Raw genomic sequence first — 20,361 nt, 5'->3', positions numbered from 1 at the left:
ATGGGGTTAGCGGTGGTTTAGTCAGAAGCACTTTTTAATACTTTCCATTGGTTTAATATTTGTAAAACCCATACACAGGCTGCTCAATAGCACTGATTTATTCAACTTTATTAACTACGTTCACTACAGACGACCGACAGTAACTATGACAACCAAGTTACACTGGGGGTAACCATAGCAACCAGGTTAAACTGGGACACAGTGTGTGAGTTATGCCAACATTTGCATATTAAAATATTAAAATAAGGATAAGAGCTGAATTAAAACTCATACAGGAAACATATTTATTTAAGGATAATTTTAAGCACACATGTTGTATTGGAGAGCAGCTAGAGTCAAGAGTTAGTTTAGTTTTAATCTTATAGTGAATTATATATGTATATAAATGTAGTCTAAAGGCCAGGCCCGGCGCCCACGGGGGGACAAATGACCCCTTAAACGGACCACCTTTACAAAAGAAAATCTTGACTATAGGAGTCAAGATTATTATTATTTTCAAACGGCTCGCGGCACTTACAGTAGCTGCGCACAGACAGACATGCGGCGAGCGCCCATAGGTATGCAAATGTAGGGGTGACGCCATATGCAAATGACCCCTACACCATTGTCTCTTCCTGCCGGGCCTGCTAAAGGCAATCTTACAATTATCTCCAAAACTGCTCAGGATTTCAGGATTCAAATTCAAAAGTAGCTGATGTACAAGCTTTGGTGTGACGCTGTGGTATGATCAAGGAGGACGTTGATGTACGAGAAACAACACATGACACACGTCATATTTATCAGGTGGAACTCAATAGCGCCCCCACCACAGTACAGGCGGCGTTAAGTACACTTATATCTATTCTACGTCCGAGCATAGACATGGTAACGCCCCGTCTGCCTCTGATTGGCCTATACCGACCTTACCAGACTTTCCTCCGAGGTGGATAGCTATATGCTGCAGTCTGCCAAGAGGTTACTCCATGTTATAAATAAATAACACAAGGATATAATATAAGAGAATAGACAGCTTGGCACGTGCGACAGTAACTTTTATGTTTTGTAGAAGAGGCAAACTAATATATTGTTTATGCCGTTTATTTTACATGTGTGTAAACTTGAAACATTATTGTACTGTAAAAAGGTCTCTTTTATCTCTTTATCTTTTTTAGTATAATAGTATTAGTTTACTATAATTTTGATTAATACACGATAATCAACACTAACACTTTAATTTAGAACACACCCAAATCAAATCATACAAATACATGTTCAATCAATCAATCATTCAATCAAAGCAAACGGCATAAACAATATTAGTTTCCCTCTTCTACAAAAATAAAAGCTACAAGTTACTGTCACGCGTGCCAATTGCTGTCATTCGCTTGTACATTCTCTTGTCCACCTCGGATAGAGGACAGTCTGGTGAGACCAGCAGTATTCTGTAGTGTCGGTAGGCCAATCAGAGCCAGGCGGGGCGTTACTATGTCTATGCTCGGACGTAGAATAGATATACGTGTACTGCACTCTGGCCATATAGATGCCATAGCCTGGGAGGACGGCCTGTCAGAGTATGGGTCCCCCACTGAGGTATCTCTCCATTGGCTTAGAGGACAGGACAGCCAATGATCAAAAAGTGTGGAGAAAGGTGGAACTGTGTAAAAGTGTAATACTTAATCATGGTGTTGTCCACAGTAACAGTTCCTGTATTGACTTGTGCTTTCGTTTGAAATGTACCCATTCTGCATACTGTTAATACGATCAATCAATCGATCTCTCTCTTTTTTTTATCCCACGATTATTGTAACCCATTTAAAACCTAAACACCAGTGTGTAATAATAAAATGCCAAATGTTTATTAATGGTCATAAAATACAGTACACTCAAACACATCACGAGAATTCTAAACACCTATATGACTGACTTTGATTGTAAAAACTAAACACGTTTATGTGTTTAAAAAGTGTTACTGGCGATTAAACATGTTCTTCTGTTTATAATCTAAACACTGTGTCTGTGACACGTTTAAAAAGTGTTACAAATAAGTGTTTATAACCTAAATGCTGGGATTTAGTGTAGCTATAGTTTTCACCACTGCCTTATACGTGTGTGTGTGTGTGTGTGTGTGTGTGTGTGTGTGTGTGTGTGTGTGTGTGTGTGCACTCGCGTGCGTGCATGTGTCTCTGCGTGTGTGTGTGTGTGTGTGTGTGTGTGTGCGTGCGCGCGTGCATGCGTGCGTGTGTGTGTGTGTGTGTTTGTGCGTGCTTGTGTGTGTGTGTGGGGACAGATGGTGTTATTTAAAGCAGCTGCTATAGGATGTGAAACAGGAACAAAGCATTGAGCTCCTCTGGGCTTCTTCTCTGCATCTTAGCATGCAGTGAAACAAACTATTGATCTTATAGATCTACATTTTTAGTGTAAAAAGCTCTGAATAAATTATAGCAGCGACAATACATCACTGAGCTGTTCCACCTGCTGTGTGCACAGGTCACTAAAGGTCACTGCTGGGTGCTCAAAGTGTGGTCAGAGGCATTTGAACATTTAACCTGTATTACTGTGTGTTTTGGCTTATTTTACGATGTTGCTCTGAAGAGAAAAACACTCAACTAAATAAACAGATTACAAATTCAGCAGCAGACAATATGTTACCTAATCACGCATACTGTACACACGCACGCACGCACGCAAAGTGATCCAACCTTCTTAGACAGAAACAGGAAGCTCAAAGGTCAAAAAGGGAAGGTCAAATATCCTTTTTGAGCGGCTCTATATATAGCCGTTCCTATATATGCACAGCTTTGTGTGTATGTGCATGTGTCTGTCCGTATGAGCACGGCATGTGCTCAGCTGATTGGCTGAGCACAGAATGTGATGATGATGTGTGATGATAAGAGCGCCACTCACTTCACACAAGTGTGATTCTTTTTTACTTGGCTTTTAATTTGATCACCTCCTGTCTCCTGAAATAATTTAGAAGAAACTATGGAGATCTGCAGGATCTCGCTGTCTCTCCAGATCTGAGGTTTTAAAGGACACATTATTTGCTATTCCCCATTAGTGTGTGCGTGTGTGCGTGCGTGCCTCCCTGCGTGAGTGTGTGTGCACATGGGTGCGGTGGTGGTGTGGTGTGTGTGTGTGTGTGTGTGTGTGTGTGTGGGGGGGGGGGGGGGGTATACATTGTCATTCGATGCTGATCAATGTATTTAAATGCTGATGATGAGTAGGGGAGGGGTGCAGGACTGTGTGTGTGTGTGTGTGTGTGTGTGTGTGTGTGTGTGTGTGTGTGTGTGTGTGTGTGTGTGTGTGTGTGTGTGTGTGGCTGGCAGATGGCTGATGGTTTGACTTCCAGGACAACAACAGGGGGGGGGGGGGGTGCTCGGCTGCTCTATTAGCCTAGTACAATCACCCACAGAGATTTTGAAAAGATGACTAATGACAAAAACTCCCATATCTGCTGGGCGAAGTACAACAATGTGCAAACACAGCAGCAAGATTTGTGAGCTGCTGCGATAGGAGAAAGATATCGAATGTGTCATTCATTCATTCATTATAATCATTGTATGCATTCCTGTACTATATCTTCATCGAGTGACCTCGGTACATATACACTCGGAGATTCTGACTTTGAATTGTACATTGTTGTTCCACTTTTTGCTTTGCAATGTACAAACGTATGTTTTCTCATGCCAATAAAGCCCCAAGAATTGAATTGAAAATGTCAAATTAAATTGAATTGAAATTGAATAGTGCTTACCACCCCCCTCCTCAATGAAATGTGTTAATCATGTGAAGTGCATGGTTGAATGAAAGCGTCTTCCCTCCTACAGCGTCATACAATCATTTCAACCGCTGTGTCCATATCTTATACTTCTGGCTATATACCGTACTCGAAAGCAGCAGATCCACAAGCTCATTATAGCGAGGCACCAAGTGATGCGCCGTGGCCTTGGTACTGTAGATCTGATATTTCTTGCAAATGCAAATCAATCAATGTGGCGGGGCTCCTTCCTTGGTGTACACAGAATGAGCTGTGAGTGTTAATCAGGTGAAGTGCTTCACCCTTACAGCTTGGCATTGACAGACACTGATGACGTAGACTCACTCACACGTTCCTGTCAGTGATACGAGTAGTTTCGAGGAAGCAATCTGATTGGTTGAAATAGCTCTCTATAGTAGGCTACCCGTGCTTCAAACGAGCATCACTGCACACCTCCAGCCGCTCTACCTCCTGAGCAGTGTTGGGCAATATTACTTAGGAAAGTAATATGTTACTTTGTTACTTATTACAACCTTAGAAAAAGTAATAATATTTTATTACTTATTACTTGGAATCAAGAGTAATATAGTTATTACTTATATATATAGTATATATTACTTTTCTACCTGCAAAAGAACACAATCTTAGCCGGGTCCTTTAGTCAACCGTCTCGTATCAGTCTTTTTCTGCTGCATATTTCACATTTGAAATTCAACATAAACAATCTGAACTGCACACACTGGCCGCAGCATCTCAAAACGGACAGTAATATGTAGGCTATTGTATACATAAACAAACGGTAAAATAAAGCAATAGTCTCTGACCTTTGGATCTCACAGCAGGTATTTCGATAGACTATGATCAGTATGATGGATGAGGGCGATTGGCGAATCAACTGTGGATACAGGTAACATCTCCTCTACAGTGAGTCTAGTCTACCCTGACTACACACACTGAGCGACGAGCTTCTTCAGATGGTCTCCATTTAACGTGCCGGCGGTATCTCTACAGAAATCCAGTCTCTGTTGTTTTACTTGGGGGGCGATCTGTGTTTTCAAGTGTATTTTTGCCCATGCAAAGTTGAAAACGGACATTATATTCTTGGCATCTTTGACAGACAAGAATTCAAAATAATGCAGATACATTTCACCGTCATCAGCGTCATGTATGTTCCACCACTGTCTCTGCATGATCTTTGGAACTGCTCAGCGCATCGGTCGCATATGATACGTCATACATGTGTGCAGGCTACGGTGCATTCTAAAAGTACAGATCTACAAGCTACAATGCATCTCTGTTGTTAGCTGTTGATAGTTTGTAGATGTGTTCTATTTTCGCATGCAACAACTTGCTGCTCTGAGTACATAAATATGAACAAAAATTACACTCATTTGTAACGAGTAACACAGCGTATTTTGGCAGAGTAAATATGTATAATTATTATTATTTTACTTGTAAGCCACCCCTAGTATAGTCTATTTTCTAGTATTCCTACACATTGTGAATACGTTTAACACGTTTAAGTGGTTAAATCTATCTGCAGGTTTTATAAATACGTAACCAATCTAGACTATTAACAAGAGCTTATTAAAGTTCTACATTGCATCCATTGGAAAACAGATTTACACGCACGCACGCACACACGCACGCACATGCACGCACACGCACACGCACACGCACACACACACACACACACACACACACACACACACACACACACACACACACACACACACACACACACAGCAGATGGGAGACAAGGTGAAGCCCGGAGTTCCATACTGACACCTGGTGGAGATGCACGACATGCAGATTACATAACACTCACACACCCATGCATGATTTATTCATGTGAATTCATCTGGCTGCTGTTGTGCATCACTATGCAGTATACGTTAACACACACTGCTATGAACACTACATTAACACCAGGCACGTACGTTCACACCACACATATACATCAAAGGGGGCTTGAGCCCCTACCCTTTTACATGTCTGTAAAACAACTGCCCTTTCCAGACCACGGATGCAGCATTTAGTGATGGTGAAAGACATGCAAATGCCACTCCTTTCCATGCCAGATACTGGAAGGCACTGAAGGCAGCATTCAGGAGAAAGTCTCCCGAACTTGGAACGCAGCATTTTGTGTTGAAGTCATTTGTTTCGAAATCCATGTCGTACACCACATCTCCATCAAGAGTGCTGGGTTGCCCCCCGAAAAAAGCTCATCTAAAAGCTCTCAACGCGTCGCAGCCCCTGCCTCTTCGCTCTCTGCACATCCCCGATTAACACATACTATACACACTGCTATGATCACTATACATTAACACCACAAACTGCTACAACCGACAAGGTTCAAAACCACGGCGGCGACACCAAAGACGTTGAGATCCTAATGGGCGTCCCACAGGGTGACACTCTAGCCACACCCCGTCCTGTTCATTATAGCGATGGACACACTGGGGTTCGCTCTGGTCCCGAGGAGGTCAGGGCAAGTACCCCATCAATCATGATTACTGACCTCCACTATGCAGATGACATTGCCCTACATAGTCAGTCTCGGATAAAGCGCAGCAAAGAAAGGAAATACTGGCAGTAGAAATGGAGTGCAGGGAGATCGGCCTCAAGCTCAATGCCAAGACAACTAAAGTACTAATCTCGCGTGGCCAGACTGTTGCCTCTCGCAATATTCAAATGTTTCCGTTTCGTCTACAGTTGGGCATATTTATCCCAATATAAATAGACTTGGATATCGGGAATTGTATTTTCAGACTCTATATATAGCATTCGGAGATTGTGGAATAGCTGTCTGGCTACGCGAGACTAGTAAAGCAGTAAAGTAGAGGACGAAAGCATTGCCACTGCGGACGGGGCGGTGCTCGAGGCAGTCGGGGACTTAAAATATCTCTGGGCCTGTACTGATTCAACGGAACAGGATGAAGACTCTCTCTCTCTCTCTCTCTCTCTATGTTGTATTAATTCATATTGACAGAGTGATGGTTGAGGTACTCACAGTCAGAAGCAGGATGTATATTGATAGTAGAGTTAGATTAATCACAGTGACAATTATGTCACAATGATATCAGTCGCAGGAAACAGCCTGAAGAGAGAAAGAGAGAACACACGTTATTATATTATTACACAGAGGACAAATATTATGGTTAGTTAGTAGTTTAGAGGAGAAATATGATGTCACACGCAATGACGCAAAGGTCCTCACAATGAGTGTAATGACTTGGTGTTAGAATGTTACCAGAGGAATACCAGACTGATTTATACTTAGTTGTGTGCCGTTAAATAAAAATATCAGATGCAGAGAACCTAAAGTAGAGACCATTTCAGGAAGCTTGTCTCAAGCAGCCATGATTTCACTCTAGTGCTGACAGGGAGAATCCAGGCTGTTCCACTGGGATGTCTCGAAATATGCAAAGGAAATGCCAATCTGATTCTTACAGCAAGGACAAAATTGGTGACACCCTTAATGAGTTGGCTGCCAACAGTTTTTTTATTTTGTTTGTTTTTAATTAATGTTCGAAATAAAACAAATTAATTCACAAGCACTGTGTCCCTATGTATCTGAAACATTTTCAGAGCGAAATTTCAGACAGACAGACAGACAGACAGTGTGGAGATAATTCAGGGTGAACTGTGAACTGACAAAAGACCAGACATTATGAAGTGATGTCAGACCTTAAATAGTCCAACCTGCCTTTCTGCGCTGGTATAATTAAATCCATTAGTCACTCCTTAATAATTCAGTGTGCATATAACTACTCCACTGATTAATTATTACTGCTGATGATCCTCATACACGCATCCATGATGACACCACCATACACACATCCACTGTAGACACACAATGTAATAAAAGGTCATATTTCTCACTATTTCCAAGAGTGCTTTGGGCAGGGCGAAATTAGCCATTGGGGCCGCGCGCCCAGGGGCCCTTCAGGGAAACTGGACTGCGTGGTACTGGGTTTGAGGCCCTGATATTGGATCCTGGGGATCTTCATCGGCTGAAATTTAGGTCAAAAAGATGATTTAAAAATCTATTAATGCACGCGCTGTGGGCCCCCCCAAAAAATACTGGTCTTAGGGCCCTCGTATAAGGGTTAATTCGTCCCTATGGGTGAAGCTAAACTATACAGTACAGATGTACCGTTTTGAGAACTTCACATGTGCTGCCATTGGCAATTCAGTAGATTGTCAGTGCATTGTCAGAAACAGAACATTGTCAGTGAGAAAGGGGTGCATTTGCCAAGGTGTTATATGTTAATTTTATTCAGATACCCTGAATATAGAGTTCCTCTGCTGGACACTTCTTTTCAGTAGCAAAGCAGTAGAATTAACATTATGCTAATCAGTGAATAAAACCTGCAGGGAAAATAAAACCTTCAGGAAAATATCTGGAACGTGTGAAGAGTTGGAATGGCACATCTTGACATCTTTATAGTATTATATTAATAACTGCAGTATAGGGCCAGGGCGTAATGAGGAGTTTTGCTCAGAACGGAACGGGTTATTCTGGTTTCCATTTTCCTGCCTATCAGTAGGCTATAGTAGTAGTAGGCTGCTATATGCTACATTTTCCAGCCTCACTGTGGAGACATATACCATTGTAGATATATAAAAACTGTATATAGTTTAGGTGTCATATGACAAAATTGCATAACCTTGATACCCTAACTTGTCCAATCCACCACAGGCCGTCAGAATAATGCTTCCATTGTAGCCTCGCAGTGCATTGATTGTCGGAGATAAATAATGAAATACACGCTGTACGGTTTCTTTGATTTGGGTGTCAGCTGACAAAATAACATAACCTTCAGCAACATTCTTAAACACATGTATGCTCTGCTCTCTACCTGTCCTCAAACGAGCATGACAGTGTAATCAAAGTCGTGGTGTTTCCCCCCCTCTCCCTGGTTCCATAAGGATATGTCCACATGTCAAGTAAGATGTAAACATTGAGAACTGTTTTGACGTGAGGGGAGGGTTCAGATCAGAACACCCGAACATTTTCTAACGGCGAATAATAATAATACCACCTTCGACCCAGGGCCATAGAGTAAAAGATAGATAGAAGTCAAAGATAGGAGAGATGGAAGGTGGTGTACTGCAGTGACAGTGTATACACCAGTGTCACTAACAAACAAACGTACGAACTACAGACTGGCAGCCAAGTAGCCTAGCATCCTACTAGCCTACATGTAGGCAGGAAGATGGCTCCCAAATAAGCCAAAATACTACCGAACGCGTCACTACGCCCTCCAGCATAGTCTAATAATATTTCTGCCTGCACTAACCAATTGCTGTAATTTAAAACATTACAGTAACTTATTGTTAATTTTGTGTTGTTTAAAGGTCCCTGCACACTGGATTTTTAGCTGTGTTTTTCCTTAACTGTATTTTGCAATGCATAATTTCACCACGGTGACAACGGATGGAGAGATGTTTCAGAGTCCTTATGAAATGTATTGTATGTATTGTAAAATGTATGTTAAATAGTGGACATGTATCTGTCAGACCACATCAATGACAAACTGTATACCATATGGGCAACACAATGACATCAACCTGTGTGACAATATCAGGCTGAATGTATTCCACACATTTCTACCTTTTATACACGAGTAAATGAGAGTAGAAATCTTTGGTTTGTTTCCTTAACCTTGTAGCAGCAGAAGGAGTGTCTATTATTAAACACACTTTATAACAATTTGTTCCAGAGATATTGAGTCCACAGCAGGTCAAAAGAAGGTCTTCATTCTACGCCAGTAGTTCTCAAACTTTTTCATATCAAAGATCCTTAAATGTATTAGCCTCCGGACCCCCGTTTGAAAAGATGCCAGGGACCGCCCAGAGAAGATTAAGGAACCATTTCAATGTCAAGGACGCACAGTTTGACATGCATTAGGCTACAGACTATCATTTAAGACATTTCTAATCTCTGGGACCCTAATTTATACAGTAAAGGCAATATTAATTTAACTCTGAGTGTACAAATGTAACCAAATGGACCGACTATGGTCCATTTGGTTACATTCATACACTCACAGTTAGAGAGCCATAATTGTCCATTTGGTTCATAACTATCATTTAGTTAGGAACCCCCTGGAACTCCCTCAAGGACCCTGGGCCCTGGGGGTCCCCGGACCCCACTTTGAGAGCCACTGCACTGTTCTGTACCAGCAGTACTCAAATATACTAACCCTAACCCTAAGGACTCCAGAACTCTGGAACCTAACTTTAGTAATGTGATTAAATATATATATTTTTTGTCAATTGTAACTTTATACTAATGTTTTATATTTTTCATTTCATTCATGCTTTGTAATGAACAGTTTTGCAACATTACATGATTGACATTGACATGACTCACATATTGATTGGCTATAGTATGCTCCTAGCCTGGCTCCAGCCCTGCGTCGCTACCATTACAAAAATATGTCCTGGCGATTCAGGTCTGGTGACTCTGCCTATGGCGGTGTCAGTCTCGATCGGAAATCTGATCGCAGCAGCTGATTGGCCATCAGCCCCGTCACTTGACAGCGTCAAAGAACAAACATGGCTGCCCCTACTCGCGACCATATCAATCTGGCTATTAAATCGACCTATGATATGAATGAATCGACCTTTATAAACACCATCATCCGACATACAGTATTTTACCGCTTCTGATTACATGCTTGTAGCGCTCGTTGACTGTTTGTTTGGTTAGCAACTGGGTTAGCCATAGCCACATGATTGACAACAACGTCATCTGCTTTCCTACTATTCTGATTGGTTGGCATGAACCAATCGCCGAAGACTGCTGCTTTGACAAAGCCCATTCCAGAAACTCCAGAATAATGAAGTGAAACTAAATGAAAATTCTGACTGAGTGTCAGGCTAGTATGCTTCAAAATGAGTAAATATAAATCATATAGAGTTATAGGCCCTCATTTATCAATGCGGTGTACGCCAAAATATGGGTGCACACATTTATAATTTCTGCAAAACCTTGAACTTGAACGTGAGCCAGGACAAAAATAACGTCAGGTCGGGAGCTGTCATAGGCCTGTTTTTCTGTGGTAGAAAAGCGGAGCAGCATTGTTTGACCAGCTCATCAGGCTGTCACAGGCATCTAAACATATGTATTCACTCCTAAAATGTTTATATAATACTGTATACCGGTAGGTATGTATATGGGCTACATGTAAAAAAGAAAACAAAAACGATGTGTCTTTGTGTCATATGAAATTGGTAGGAGATTTCCAACTTTACAAGCAATTCAAATCTCGCAATTAAAAACAATGTTGCAAGTTAGATGCTTAAGCCATTTAAACAGTGTTTTGCATGAGCGCATACATATGAGGATTTGGGCTGTCTGTGCTGGAATATTTCCATGACGGGACGTTGGAGAGTAGCCTACTCTAGCCAAATCTACAGCAGGCTGATGTCTTTCTGGAGTTACGGTATGTGCAATCTCCTCCTCGTTTAATAAACCTGACGCGTCGCTCGAATGCCAAATGTACCGTGCCAGCGCAAGTGGGAACCAAGATTAGTAGGCTAACCCAGCAAGCCCACCACCACTAGTGCCACATGAGGCTACGGTTTTGGCTGCACATTCATATAATTGACAGTTGACAGCCCAGAGACTGCAGCGAATAGCAACTCCGAGGCAATCTAAATAGACTGAAATTAAGGAAGTGTCAGCTGTTTGCGATCACTATATAAATGCCGTGGCGACGTGAGTGTACTACAAAACTGACGCTCGAATTTGGGGCAGATTTTACATTCAATTGATAAATGAGGGCCATAATGTCTAGAAAAATACGTACACATGTCTTGCATATTTAGTTATTTATATTCTTCTTAGCCATTGAGTTCTCACAGATCTGTATCCAGATATTGTAGGCTATTATTATACCATGCATCTGTAATCCTTGCCACCCCTGCTGGGAGGGCCAAAAATCGCCTATGCGCCCGTCAATAACCAGATCAGTAGCGGCACGGTGGTACTGTCGCCTCACAGCCCTATAGGTCAAGGATTCGATTCACGCTGAGGATGATGTGGGCATGTTCTCTCCTCCGCATCATCAGCGCCCATACCCTAGTGGGGTTGGCAAAAGGGCCTTTCTGTGTGGAGTGTCCCCACAGTGAGGGTTACAAAAAACCTGCAGTAAACCTAGCCTTATATATTGCCTCTCCCTGGCCTGCCGAGGTGTCTGATGGAGGGTAAAGGAACTGGTTGCCAGTGGTTGGAATGTTCCTTCCACCTGCAACATCCTACCTTAAAAATAAAGTCTGGATGTGTTCTACATTGAACCAATTAATGAAAGGTATAGGCTATTAACAAGTGAATGAAATTCAGTTTATTTTAAATCATTGTACAAAAATGAAATAGCTGATTTACAAGCTCACAACACGTAACATCTCAATGTGTTGTTGAGAATTGTAGATAGGCTATTTTAGCTACTTCTATGCGTCACTCGTAGTAGGTCATTAATTTAGGAAAGAAAACGTAAAAATGTGAATTATGGAGACAAGGTGTTATGCCCGACAGTAAAGATCTAGTGAGTATAAAATAGTTGTACATTAACAGTGTGTCTAATAAACTGACTTGAGGTTTTGACATTAGCAGCTGTCTTCCTGATCTGAACCCTCTTAGCTGAGTGGAGGAGGAGGGGGTACTCTATTGGCTGAGCGGAACGGAGCGGGGAGGAGGAGGAACTCAACCCTCTCGGTTCTGACAACTGGAAATGTCAGGAAACCAGCGCTGTGTTCATAATGTTAACACGATTACTGTGTGCGTGTTTGTGTGCGTGCGTGTGTGGGTGCGTGCGTGGCTACTGATACAAGCACTTGAATTAGTCAACCCCTGAGGATGACATGTTTTCTCGTTCAGTCATTCTCTCTCTCTCCCTCCCCCTCCTTCTCTCTCTCTCTCTCTGTATCTAAGACACGTGGTTCATTGTGGTAGTAGCTCGCCCACAGTGATGATGATGTGGGGGGGGGGGTCAGGAGAAGGGAGGAGCTTATGGAAGACTTCGGGGGCAGTGGGCCGGACGATGTTTCCTGGACCGTAACCTAATGGACCCGGAATGGATGGATGGATGTGCTCTCTCTCTCTCTCTATCCCCCTCTCCCCCCTCTACATCTCTCTCTCTCTCTCCCCCCTCTCTCTCTCTTTGTGTCTCTGTGTGTGTCTCTGTGTGTCTATGTCTCTCTCTCTCTCCCTCCCCCCCCCCCCTCTCTCTCTCTCTCTCTCTGTGTGTGTCTCTGTGTGTCTATGTCTCTCTCTCTCTCCCCATGTATAATGTGTGTATGGAAGGAGTGCAGGGTTAGCAGGGAGAGCAGGGCTGAGCCTGATGCTGCTGCAATGCAGAGGTTTATACACCGCACGCACGCACGCACGCACACACCCACGCATATACGTACGCACACAGGTTTGTATTACTATTTTTGAGAGGACATCAACATTTTAGGATGCCATTAAAAATAGGATAAAATGGTAGAGAAACAAATGATCTACAAGATCGGGGTTGTATAGATCGGCTGTTTGAAATCGGTGCACCACATGTATAACTTAAAATATGTATAGTTTTCCTATTAAGCTTATTTTCTTATTCTCAATGGAAGCCACATGAATATACAAAGCTACCTTTCATTATCAATGGAAGCCACATGTTACTATATTAATAAGAAATACTAGATAGCTTGAGTATAGCTCTCTACTCCAATAATTTACGATATAACATTAGTGGACTGGATATACTCGAGCCCACACTATACTGCAAGTAGCACAAGGGGGTTCCACCACGCTTCCATGCTATTTTAGGCTGGTCCGGTGCATCTCAGGGGCAGGACTGGTATGAGGTAGAAGGACAGCCAAAGCCTATATTTAGCAGGGTGCAAGTTTAAAAAAAAGTCACACCCGTGTGAAGTGATACATCATCTCATCTCATTCCGGCCAATCACGATTACGTCTTCACTTTTTTTGCCCTCGCTTCAAACCCGGAAAGCTGGGGCATAGGAGGGGCTAGCACGCCCTTCAAAAAGAGCCAACGTTTTGACATAACGATGACATATTTGTCAGGTCATCGACTGGACGAAGATGTAGTTACATGCAACATAATTTTGACTTTGCAACTTTAACTGTCCGAGACTACTCCACTGCAATAGTACTATATGTTGGATCCATGGGAACACAGATTGTTATTCCTTCTTCTTTTTTTTTTGGACAATATTTCTACCTGACAGAGATGATATAGTGACTGTTGTTATGTCAGCGTCAGCATAAACGCACGCACACACGCACGCACACGCAGTGCTGAGACAGACAGAATGGAGGATTGTCCATCAGTATCCTGTGTGTTGCTGACATCATCAGGGTTTATTTACAGCCAAGAGAGAAAAACACTGAATGGAAGCAGTTTCACTGAAGACCTGCAGTGTTCAGAATGCACAGAAGAGCTGCCTGCATTTAGAAGAGCTATATTGCAATATAGCAAACATATTCAGTGCTTATCTAAAAGCCTTATGAACATAATCTTCATATAATTGATCCTCACTATGCTCACGAATGCTCAACATGGCACCATTTCTGACTAGTCACTCTGTGTTTCATTAGCCTGGGCAGCATTCCTTTTGATATCGTTACGTCATGCTGTAGTCATTGTTTTGTAGTCATCAGGCCGGAACCCTCAATCTGGAAATCTTATTAACACATACCAGGCTTGCCTCTAAGGTGGAAAGCTTGGTGCATGACACGAGGTTAGCGTTTCATTGGTGAGGTTTGGACAGTTCAGAAACCTGTGACATCATCATACTCACTATGGGCCTGATTCATTAAAAAGAAATACGCCACCGTTACACTGTGGTGTAAACAGATATCGTATTTATCCGTCCGATCAAGCTACGTTGAGATGACGTGTTATTCAGAGAGCGGTGTGTACCACAGGTGCGCTGGCGTATCGCAGGTGTATGTCATACTGAATGCAGTGGGTGCAAAGTGATCGGAAAAGCACCCGACAACCTCATTTGCATTGATCCACGCCCCATATCGCACCATAAAAGGCTTCAAGCATGACTCAGCAGACAGCAGTTTGGTCTGTCAAAAAAAGAAAAAAGGCTTTGCAGCCGCAGACTATGCGGCTTCACAGCCGCGGTCAATGCATGAATATAGCCCGCACTCTATTAATATGTCCACAACGGTGCGTGCTCCGCTGCTGAAACAATATAATTATAATTTATTTAATTAAGTTCGGGACCAAGGCGGGTGCTGCACTCATACCTTTGCACTTTGCAGTCAGAGGTAAAACATAGGCTATCCTATCCGATATTTAAAATATCGGATATATGTCAATGCAAAAGTCGTCTTTTGAGAGAGAGAGAGAGAGAGAGAGAGAGAGAGAGGAGAGAGGGAGGGGGGCATGGCTTGCGCGATAAAGAACAGTACAAGCCTATAGCCTACATTCATAAGTGAATAATTGGGATCCTCTTGTCTGAAGAATTTAAGAAATTATAATCCAGTGAGTTTAGCCAGTGAGTTAAACTATTCTGTGTGTGGCATCCATGCATGTGATCAATATCAATACATGATTATAAAGTCTGTCCTTCATATTTGCAAGCACGGGAGCAGCGCATGTGGAGCTGCGGAGCGGACCGTTGCCCCGTCGGCTAGAATGCTGTCGGAAAAAAGGCCGCCTCCCAGGCTAATGTGGTCTTCTATTTTTTATACAGTAACAGGGCTATATAGCCCATTCATTTTCCAATGTGAATCGGATCGGCAGCACGCTGCTGTCTGCCCACCCCACACACACACACACACACACACACACACACACACACACACACACACACACACTGCACACACACACACACACACACACACACACCAACCGACAGTCAACTGACTCAAGGAGCTCCGTAACAAAACAATTTCAATAGGCCTGCCGCCTACTGCAGGCATTACTACACTAAACAATGTTGGATTCGTAGTGCAGAATGCAGATAAGCCTATGTGTTCTTATTATAATTGTGAGTTTGTTTTTTAACATGCGCGAGAGCCGATCTACAAGCTCACAACCGTTGCACTGCGAGTAGAAAGCTGTCAAGTGAGAAGCGCAATCGCGCATGCTATAGTAATATCCTAATGAATAAATAAAAAGGTGTCGGGCTTGCAGGGGCAGTTTCTGTATGGGGAAATGCATGCATTTAGGCATACAAGTGCACTCAGCTTTTATTATATAGGCTATCATTTATTTTGTGCTGATCGACCAATATGTCATGGGGACACATGCCTACATATTTTATCTGAGATTTGGGAACAATTTATTGATTCAGCATGAAGACTAAAGCCTTCTGAATAAATCTCACGTGTATGCTTCCGCAAATGTCTCCCGTCTGGGCCGTCTCCGCCACCTAAAGACGTCCCGTGGGAATTGACGGAGTTTCCGAACAACGTACGTGAGCGTCAAGTTCACGGCCATTTCCATGAATTCCAAATTAATGTGGGAAATCCACGTAAATGCCTTTCCGCTAGCTTCACGTCATGTTATCACCGTAAACGCCGTTGTGAATCAGGCCCTATGTGTCTCATTGGTGGGCTGTAGACATACTAGATCTGCTATTTTCCAAAAGATTATATAACATATATGAAAATGTTGAATGGGACATTCTGCACAATGAGGGCAGTTTGAAGCCAATAGGGCATACGTTTGTACTTTTATTCAAGTACATTTAACATTTCTGGACTTTTACTTGACAGAGCATTTCTATATTGCAGAATTGATAATAATAATAATATCTCAAACTTATATAGCGCTTTTCTGAGTACCCAAAGACGCTTTACATGGGGGGGCTTTACAGAGGTAACAACGCCTTTACTTAAGTAAAACATTTGAGTTTTTTCCACCATTGTTCATCATCATACTCTAGTCTATAAATAATGTAGGAACCAGTGAGCAAGTTAGATCCAGACAGTGTTGAGAGCATTGTGTTCTGTTCAATATCACCGAAAGTTACTTGACATTTATGAGGTTTCATGAGCGTCGATAAGGTCTGATAAGGTTTCGTTTGTCCCCCGGCGAGATGGCTCATTCTGCTGCTGCTGCTCTGTCTCCCCCGAAACACACTTTCACTTGGACGTTTACAGACAGACAGACAGACAGACAGACAGGCAGGCAGGCAGGCAGGCAGACAGGCAGACAGACAGACAGACAGACAGACAGACAGACAGACAGACAGACAGACAGACAGACAGACAGACAGACAGACAGACAGACAGACAGACAGACAGACAGGCAGACAGGCAGAGCAGCAGCATTCCGTTTATGTTGTTCATAAATCAATGCTATTGAACACCTTTTATACAATACGCGCACACACACACACACACACACACACACACACACACACACACACACACACACACACACACACACACACACACACACACACACTTATACCCTCTTATAGTCAGCTAGCATTCTGCAGAAACAAATGGGAAAATGAGTAAGGGAAAAAAAACCTCTTGTGTTATTCCATATTGTGTTTCTATACTAGATATACTGTAGTACTTTACAGTATAGCCTATATAAAAACTGTTTCTTCAACCTTCATCGATTCCACGAGGGAAACTCATCTACTTGGTAAATATCACATAGTTATATAATGAACCCTTATGGGCACTAATTAAAGATCATTAACGAACGTAGATGCAACGCTGTCGCTTGAGGAGAAACGCAGGAGAAAATGTCATCGCAACATTCTAAATGTTCAGGAGAATGTTGGATTCAAAATGGAGTCTGTTCTTTGGGTTAGGGGTTAGACTGTCTTCACAGTACATAATATGCAGATAGAATCAATATTAATTAATTAGAGACTGATTTATGAGACCGAAATTGACTGACTGTCAATGAAACATAATGGAAACTATTAAACAAGCACATGATGTGAACAGGCCTACGCTTCATTCATCTTTACAGAAGACATCAAAAGACGTGTTATTGTCACCAAGAGCAATAGAGGATACATTTAAGCTACCACTCTAATGTCGTGTTCACACGGGCAGATGCAAAGATACAGTCTACCATTCATTGTCAATGGAAGCCAGCAACGTGAAGCTACCAAGAAAATCTGACGTTTGTACAGCAGCTGCTGTAAAAGCTACAAATTGAAGCTGAGCTGGGTTCAACTTCCAGATGCAAAGCTACAAAGCTACATGCTGGATTGTTGTTGCGTTTTTCCTCAATCGCCCCTGCCGGCCGCCGCCCTCCGACTCACGTTACTATACGGACGCACGCTTGTTGACTTCAACGACCATGTGAACAACAGATGGACTAAGCGACAAAGTGACAAATATGCTGTGATCTTTGCATCTTTGTATATGCCTCGTGTGAATGCAACATTAGACTTATTTGATTGAATTTTTGGTTGTTTTGAACAAATCTGTATCCAACCAATTCGAGCTAGTTGGAAGTATACATCCTTTCTCTTCCTGGGGAGTTGATATAGAAGCCATTGATGTAGCATTATTAAAACATGAATAAATACATTATTGCATAATTGAAATGAGAAATTACCAAACCAGAGTCTTAGAAGAAGAGTCGCGACACGCGTTGATCTCACCACTCATTCAATCTCAATGTGCACAGTTCCAAACATTGGAACTATGTAATTGAGATAGAATGAGCACTTCACATTCCATTCTTACAATGGGAGTCAGCGCTATAGTGTCGTCACTCTCATACCGGATCACGCTGGACCAAACCTGCCTACTGATGATGTCACTGGTAGACAGGATTCTGAATTATCCTCAGCCCTCCTCTGAGACACAGATAGCCTGGCTAATAAGCCAGACGCAAATCTGCCGTTGGCATTTTTTAAATATATGAGTCTGGCTTATTAGCCAGGCTAAGACACAGAGTGAGTATAGTACCTTATTATAATGGGCATTAGTATGCGGGGTATGGGCCAATTATATGAAGATAAGGTTGAGAATGGGTGAAGTGCTCCTTTAGGATCATCCATCCATCTTCAACCTCTTATCTGTAGTGGGGTCACGGGGGCAACAGCTCCACCAGAGAGCTCCAGACTTCCCTCTCCAGAGCAACATTAGTAACTTCCTCCTGGGGGATCCTGAGACGTTCCCAGGCCAGTGTGGAGATGGAATCCCTCCATCTGGTCCTTGGTCTGCCCCGGGGTCTCCTCCCAGTGGGACGTGCATCGAGGACCTCCCTAGGGAGAAGCTCGAGAGGCATCCTAACCAGATGCCCAAACCACCTAATTTCAGACAGAGAGCTTTGCCTTCAGGCTCAGCTCTCTTTTCATCACAACAGTGCAATACAATACGACTGCAATATACCGTCCCCACCGCTCCAGTTCCCTGGCTGATCTCCTTCTCCATCCTCTCCTCACTCGAACAAGACCCTGAGATACAGTACTTAAACTCCTTCACTTGGGGTAATGTCTCATTACTTGGATACTAGCACAATCCATCGGTTGGCTTTAGGCTGTGCAGACAAAATGACTAACCCTTCTATCGTTAATGGCTTTTCTGTGGATATAATCAACGCTATTGAGGATATAATCAACGTTAATCAATGATATTGAGCATATAATGAAAGTTATTGAGGATATAATCAATGATATTGAGGATATAGTCAACGATATACTGTAGCTCATTGAACCAGGCAGTTCATTTCCATTAATTTCCACTGTTTCACTCCTGTGACCGGCATACTTTGTCGCATGAAGTGGCGTGCACCGAAAATAGCCGATCTACAAGCGAGGTGAGCTTGTAGATCGGCTATATTTAGAGCATGAATTATTGGTGGGCGACATCTAGCAAAGCGTTGTGATAATTATTACCCTCAGATTCATTTGTAACACAGTCGGTTTCAATTAAGATTTAATTATAAAGCAAATGACCTTCATACAACTCACTTATAATCTCAACAGATATGTACTTTAATGCACCGTATTATAATTATATATTTATAAATGTACTTTAATGCTCTCGTTTATAATTACAATCAGGAGGGAGAGACACTTCAGAAAATTGCAAATCTTCTCCGTGCTTCAACGAGCCATCAACCCCGGAGACATCGTCTAATTATTACAGTGGATTAACATTAAAGTGAAGACTGTTTTTTCAATTAAGCCTTGATTTGTTTTTTTGTTTTTCTAACAATCCTGAGACGATTGAAGGAGAAAAACCATATTTAAAGCAATGTCTTTGAACCACATGGATCATCAGTGATTAAACACTTTCCCTCCCATTCACGAGTTACGTTGTCATTGTTTAATTCGCGTTTTTAATACGTTTTTCGACTTACAGGGTTGCAGTCAAACTGTTAACACTGTGAGAGTTGTTTTGTGTCATTGGGGATTAAAGGTAGGGTAAGTGATATGTTTTGGTTAACACAAAACGTTTTTTGTTAAAAGGTTAGTAAAATCACTGTATTCTGATAGAGAATCGTTGCTATAGTGTTTGTTCAGTAACAGGGGTCTTCCTGTCTCTCCAGCTGTTTAATTAACAGAAAATACATTTCTAGGCATATAGGTGCCAAATGTTTCAGCCAATCAGTCTAATTTGTTGTGTTCCAGTTCCAATTTCGCCTGCTCCTTTATTTGTG

The 20,361-nt window shown here is 42.3% G+C and overlaps 1 protein-coding gene across 1 annotated transcript in view; it reads right to left on the bottom strand.

The window, feature by feature from the left end:
- The window catches only part of LOC308316126 (synaptotagmin-1-like), a 100,994-nt gene that overhangs the window by 48,778 nt on the left and 31,855 nt on the right, over nucleotides 1-20,361 (bottom strand). Inside the window, exon 4 of the mRNA XM_080764531.1 lies at nucleotides 6,750-6,836. The gene's annotated coding sequence lies outside the window, so the exon portion shown is untranslated. The remainder of the gene's footprint in view (nucleotides 1-6,749; nucleotides 6,837-20,361) is intronic.

This window comes from Protomyctophum bolini (genome assembly GCF_963924005.1).
Source record: "Protomyctophum bolini genome assembly, chromosome: 5".
Taxonomy (NCBI): Eukaryota; Metazoa; Chordata; class Actinopteri; order Myctophiformes; family Myctophidae; genus Protomyctophum; species Protomyctophum bolini.
The sequence above is the reverse complement of the archived record's forward strand: the minus strand, read 5'-3'. Positions and strand labels throughout refer to the sequence as shown.